Source organism: Gossypium arboreum, chromosome 4 (genome assembly GCF_025698485.1).
Source record: "Gossypium arboreum isolate Shixiya-1 chromosome 4, ASM2569848v2, whole genome shotgun sequence".
NCBI lineage: Eukaryota > Viridiplantae > Streptophyta > Magnoliopsida > Malvales > Malvaceae > Gossypium > Gossypium arboreum.
Genome location: NC_069073.1, coordinates 2,682,496 through 2,690,006, shown reverse-complemented (window position 1 = coordinate 2,690,006; position 7,511 = coordinate 2,682,496).

The following is a 7,511-nucleotide window of genomic DNA, read 5'->3' as shown; positions in this document are numbered from 1 at the left end:
TAAAAATTAATAATAAAATAAATTTTATATAATATCCAAACAATAACAACAAAATAGTAGCAAAATAGGAGAAAATAATAAGAAAATAACACAAAAAATATATTTTTTGTCATTTAGTGAATTCGGGCAGGGCTAGGCCCGGGCAAAAAATGCCTTACCTGAGGCCTAGCCTGTTTTTTAAACGGGCTTTATTTCTTTGCCCAAGTCCATTTTTTGAGTTTATATTTTTGCCCAAACCCTCCCACATTTTGGGCGGGCCTTCGGGCCGGGCCACCCACACCTCTAGATTTAAGTTAGTGAATCGGGTATTTGGTTTGGATTTCGGAATTAATTTCAAAATTGTAGCCTAAAATTAGGTTCGGAAAAATGGAATTAGGAGGCAGTAAATCATTTTTCTTAAAAACAATTTAGAAAAAGGGATTTAATTAAAAGATGATTAATTTGTAAATGGGTCGAACTTGAGAGTTGCCTAAAATTTTACCAAAGTTTTAAAAATCAGTTTTTTTTTTAAATATCTGTAGCTTAAAACCAAACCTCCTTCGTGCTTCCCATTTGAAATTTGCCAAAAAATCTAACCTCCTCGATTTTTTTCTCTCCCAAACACTTAATTTCCTCTCAATTTTCAAGAAAACTATCAAAATCTTTTATCAAAATTTTCATTCTTTTCTAAAGGATTTTTAAGAAATTCAAGCTCTAATTTGTTTTTCTTCTCTAAGCAAGGTGAGATTTTGTTTTTTTGATTCTATTTCTATGCATTTTGCTTTTTCAAGTCAAGCTTTGATCTTTTAAAATGAGATTTCTAAAGATATGATAATTTAAGTCGAAATTGAGCTCTAAGATGGTGAAATTCGGATTCCTAAGTTCAACCTCTGTTTCTAAACATTTTTTATCTTATCTTGATAGGAAGGTTTCTAATCTTATTTTAACAAATCATTACGATATTTTAAAGATTTAATTATTTTTCCTATTAAATGTTCATGTGATGACTTTTTCGGAAAACTTGAATATGATATTTTATTTGCTCTAAGTGGTTAGGATTTATCCTAAAATGGTTAACAAGATATTTAGAATCAAGTTTAAGAAATAGCAACAAGAATTGATCAAGAAATCCAAGATTTCGATAAATCAAGTCAAATCTTCGGTTTATGAGAGGGTAGTTTGGATCTACGTTTTTGTTGAGATTCTGATGTGTTTATGGTTGTTAATGACCATGTTGTTTTGTGTTTATTGTGTCTGCAAAGTTTTGGATTCATTGGAGCCTTTTTCGAATAAGGCAAATGGCAAAACAAAGCTAGTTTAAGCTTTAGGCAAGTATGCGAAAGTGGAAATGATAAGTGGCCTGGAGTTGCTGCTTGTAAGCACATTGCACTGAGTTAATCAAGGGATTAGGGTAGCTTAAACATCTATCCTAAGTTTCGAGTGTAAGCCTTTTTACTCATTTTTGCCTTATTTTGCAAATAGTGTGTAGATTATGTGAGATGTGATACATGATGAGTTAATACAATAAATGATATGTGATTATGTCAATAAATGATATTTGATTTACTGGTTTTATGCACATCTATTTGAACTAAAGGGATTGTAGCTCATTGAGCATTGTATTGGCACATGTAGTGCATCATTAGTGTATATGGCAAACATGTTATGTAAGTGTGATAGTGATGTGTATATGGTGAACATGAATAGTGAAAAAGGTGCATACAACAATAAATAAACTTGTTTAAAAGTGGATACGTGGGCCTTGTGATATCTTGAAACCATTGGATAGAGTTGGCATGCCATAGGATTTGAGTATTTACACATATATTTGGTAGATGGACATTGAGGCTCGAGACATGTTGGAGAGATAAGGGAATGTTGAGCAATGACTTCATTCATTGGACATGTTTGGTGTGTTGGAGAGAGTTAGCTTTATGCTACACTTTGATAGTGATATGATAGACAAGTAATAGTGAGACGATATAAGAAGATCCGTCCAATGTATTGTGTTCACATACATGTTTCATAAGTCTCAAGAAGCCAACATATCATTATTGAAATGTTTGATTATGCTTAAAAGTGTCATGAATGATTATCTTTAGCATGCTTTTGTTTAACCTTTGATAATGTGTTTCATTGTGACATTCTTAAGCATCCAATGGGCTTAGTAAAGCTCACACTCGTGTTTCAAATGTTTAGCAGAGAAATAATGCTTTTGAAGAGTGTGAAGTTGGCAAGTGGGGTGATCCCTACAAGGCATAAGTGTTGAGTACATAATAATGGTTTTGGAATTTTAAATAACGGCAATGTGGGCTATTATGTGGGGTTAGATTTTTGGACTATTGATAAGGACTTTAAACATTGGGTTGTAGTTATTTGGATGTTTGTGGTTAATGATGAGGATGCATGACTTGTTTTGTTGAAGTTTATGTGTTAAAATTGCATGAAACATGGCTATAAAGTGATGAAAAGGTTTGAGCATGTTCTAAATGGTGTTGGTAGGGAAGATGACTAGTTAGACATGAGAAATAGGCCAAAATGCATGAAATGGTATGTTTGGTAGTGACCAAATTTAAAATTTGAAGGTTACTAGGCTATTTTTGCAGAAATTGCAGATGATGTCGCGACGACGTTCAAATGTCGTTGCGACAAGGGATCGGCATCGGGACGCCCTATGTCACATAATCGGGATGAGAGGCCTCCTTCAGATTACATTGTGACGTGGTAAATTGCGTTATCGTAACGTGGCATATTGTCCATTCATAGTTGATTTTCTAACATTGCAATTTAGTCCTAAGTTTTAAGTAATACAATTGAAGTCCAACAGGTTATAAAATTGCTTTGAAAACACATACTTGAGATTGAGATGTTTAATTTTGTAAATTTACAGATAACTTTGTAATATGGATATTTTTTTGATATTTTGTTATTCTTACAATTTAGTCCTCAAGACTCTTACTTCAAAATTAATTGAAAATTATTGATCGATTTAAACTGAATCTTCCAATAATGTTTTTAATAGGGCTTTAGAATTAAAATTTATTTCTAAATTTTTTTTATACGAGTGATTTCATATGTTGAATGTGATCTGATGATTTTGCCTTTGATTGCAATCTGAAAGGTTTTTTTTTTTTTTTTGTTAGTTGAAGCATGCAATTAGGTTTTGTTGGTTTTTCCATAATTATGTCAGAGTCAATTGCATGTCTAGCATTCTTGTCATCAGTTGTGTGTGAAAATGTTATGGTGTGTTTTGTAGTCATCAATGTGACTAATGTGACGTTTTTGATTTGGGTCGAACTGTCCTGATTGGATTTGGGGTGCCACAATGTCTACCAAATTCAATATGCTTTGTTCGATCATGTTGAATAGGGTTATGGGCAATACTGATGGCTGATTTATTATCACAATACAACTTTATGGGTTCTTCCCATTTTATTCTTAAGTAATCTAGGATTAGAGGTGCTCATGGGACGAGTTGGGTCGGGTTCGGACTGGGCCTAAGTATTACATTAACATACTTTATGTTTGCCCAAGCTTGACCTGACCCTAAATATAAGCTTAAAATTTTGCCCAAACCCGCTTACATTTGCAAAAGACTAACCTAAGCCTATTTTAGGACCGCCCATATTATTTTTAAAAAATATTTATTTTATTTTAATATATAATAATTTTATATATTTTTTATTTATTGAAAATTTTTATATAGTCGTCTTAATATTATTTTAATGTTTACATTAAAGTAGTATTATATATTTAGTATAGCTTTATTTTTTTAATGTGTTCTAAATTACATTATATATAAAAATAACATAATGTAAAGTATTACAAACATAAAACTGAGTCGGGTCGGGTTGGGCTTGGTCCTTGAATGTTAAAGTCTGAGCTCGACCCATATTTTAAATGGGCTTAATTTTTTACCCAGGCCCTTTTTTGGGCTCAATATTTTTGTCCAAACCCTCCCAAATTTCGAGTGGGCTTTCGGGATTGAACGAGTAGCCCAGGCCATGAACATGCTTATCTAGGATTATTTTCAACCAGAATAGCTCACATATTCCCTACACCATTGATTTGAAACCTGTCTCTGCGCTTGATCTTGCTCTCACGTTCTATTTTTTACTTCTCCATATTACAAGATTCCCACATAGGATAGTACAATAACCAAATGTTGATATTTTGTCGACCAAAGATCTTACGTAATCTGCATCAATACAAGCTTTTATCATCACGCCTGTGCCTGTTCATCACTTAAACAAAATTTGTCTTCCCGGGCAATTTTTCAAGTATTGTAATATCCTATTTATTGCTTTGAGGAGTGATTCTTTGGGATTGTGCATAAATTGGCTGACCACGCTCATTGTAAATACTATTTTTGGTCTTGTGTGTGGCAAATATATCAACCTCCCAACAAGCCTTTGATAGGATCCTTTATCTACTATGGGATCTTTTGAAGCATCACATAGTCTATGATTGAATTTGATCGGCATCTCAATCGGTTTACAACCCTTCTTCCCTATTGTTTTTAACAAGTAGAGTATGTACTTTTTTTGGGAGATGAAAATTCCTTTCTTTGAATGGCTACTTCAATACCTAAGAAGTATTTTAATTTTCCTAGCTCTTTGATGTCAAACTTCTTCAATAGACATTGCTTCAAATTGTTCATCTCTTCTACATTATTACTCGTTATGATGATATCATCTACATAAACTAATAGTGCTGTAAATCTTCCAGAATCCGAGTGTCTCACGAACAAGATATGGTCCCCTTGACTTTACTTGTATCCCAATGATATCATTACCTTAGCAAACCTCCCAAACCAAGCTTGTGGTGATTGTTTGAGCCCATAAAGAGCTTTCTTCAACTTGCACACCATTCTCTCTTTAGATTCAAATTTAAAGGGAACTTTCATGTAAATTTCCTCTTCTAGATCACCATGGAGGAATGCATTCTTAACATCAAACGGTTGTAGATCCCACTCAAAATTAGCAGCTAGTAACAAATGTATCCGTACTGTGTTCATTTTTGCAACATGGGCAAATGTCTCAAGATATTCAATGCCATAGGTTTGAGTGTATCTTTTGGCCACTAATCTTGCCTTATATCTTTCCACCGAGCCGGAAGCCTTCTATTTTATAGTGAAAACTCACCTACATCTGACCAGTTTTTCCCTTTCAGTAATTCAACTAACTAACATGTCTTGTTCTTCTTAAGGGCTTCCATCTCGGTTTTCATAGCATTCTCCCATCTCTTATCTCCTAATTCCTCAGTTAGATTTTTTGGTATAGGGATAGTAAGGAGATTTGTTAGGATGGCTCTATGGTTTTCAAATAGATTTTGATAGGAGATGAAAAGATATAATGGATGTTATGAAAAGATATAATGGATGTTTTGTACAAGTTCTTATTCCTTTCCTGAGTGTAATTGGCAGGTCTTCAGTACTCGATTTTTTCTTGTTTGTTTGCTGATTTAATTGGCTCAATACTTGGTGTGACACTGCTAGTTGGTTTGGAAGTGGTTTCAGGAAGTTGGGTTATAATAGGCCAATTTTGGCTTGGCCCAATTATAAAATAAAACCCAAAAATAAATTAAAAATCCAAATATTACAGTCCAATTACAATGGCCCAAACAACCCAAATAAATTAAAACCCTAGCAGCCCAAAAGCCCACAACTTTAACTTTCAGCAAGGAAAAAAAGAAACCTTAGCCTAAGAGTTGCCGCTGCTCCTCAGGTGATAGAGAACGTAAGCAAAAGAGGACAAACAAAGAAAAAACAAATAACAATAGCAAACAAGAAGAAACAGACAAAAAAAATAAGGAGGAAAAGTCTTGTAAATTGGCTTTAAAAGCCACAACCTTATCCTTGTAATTTCTTTACGAGCACTAGATTAAATAAAAAAAAGAACAAAAATTATCTAAGAGGTGATCTTCTTTTTTAATTTGTTTTAGTTTTAAGTTCTCGTCTTATTTTATTTTTTTCTTTCTTTATGTATTTTTACATATAAAAAAAAAAGAAAAGGAAAGCTAGTTACCTTATCGCCGCCGTCGGAGATTGCTCCGGTCTGGAGGGTGGCCGAGTTAATGGGCTCACCGAAAACCCCCATCGGTGGCACGAGGGAACCAAAAGGTCCCTCTTTTTTTCATTTTATTTCCCTTTTCTTGTAAATATCGTTGGTTTTTGGGTGTTTTGGCATTAAATCAGGACTTAAGGTGAAAAAATCGTAGAAAAAACCCATTCTTTTGGACTCCGGCCGCCGTATAAGATGGCCACTGTCACCAGCAGCCATGGTAGATAGACGATGGCCCAATCGCCGGAGAAAGGGAGAAAGTGAGAGGGTTTGAAGTTTTCTTTAGTTTTTTTTAAAAAGGGGATGGCTGAAAACGAAATTTCAAAAAAAAATTGGGCTTAAATAGTACCCATAAAACGACGTAGTTTCATTAAGCCCCCTAGACGCCCAAAAATTTGTGGCGCGCTACAATTTGGTCTCTTCCTTCCTTTTTTTACTTTCTTAGATTCGGCCACAGAATTTGCAGCACTTTTCAAATCAGTCTTGGCGCGCTGATCCTCTAGGGAAGGGACTCCTGTCCAAGGATGGGTTTTTTTCCCGTTTGGTCCTCAACTTTGCGCGCATTTTCTTTTTTACCCCCGTGTTTTTATTTTGTTATGGTTTTCACTTCTAATTTAATTTTTGTTCCAATTTAATCCCTAATCAGCTTGATTTTAATCTTTTTTTTTTAATTTTTTTCTTTCTTTCCTTTATTTATTCATTTTTATATGCATTATTTATTTTAAACGGTTTTATGTTTCGTTTGTTACATTTTTATATATCATTAAACTATTCTATTGTTTATCTTTAATCGTTTATTTGTTATTTATTTTAAGGTTTTTACATATTATATATATTTAAACTATTATTCATTTTAGATTTTACATATATTATTTATTTCAAACTATTATACCTTATTTATTTTGAAATTATTTATATATCTTCTTATTTTAAACTTTTATATATATTATTTATTTTGGATTATTTTTATATATATATATATATTTTTTCTATTTAAACTGTTTTTATATATTATTTATTTCAAATTTCTCTTTTACATATTATTTATTTTAAACCCTTTTATATATTAATTATTTTAATTATTTTTTTATATATTACCATTAAACAGTTTTACATTGTTTATTTTAAATTGTTTTAAATATCATTTATTCTAAATGGCTTCATATATTATTTATTTTTTAAACTGATATATACATTATTTTATTTTAAGTTGTTTCACATATATTATTTATTTTATATTTTTATATCTTATTTCTTATATATATTATTTATGTTAAATTGATCTAAATTATTTATTTTAAACTGTTTTTGTATTTTGTTTATGTCAATTTTATATATATTTGTTCATTTTGACCCTTTCCGTATTATTTATTTTAAAATTTGATTTTCTCTCGCATATTATTTATTTTAAACTCTATATATATTATCTACTTGAATTGTTTTATATATTACTTTGTTTCGTTTTCTTTG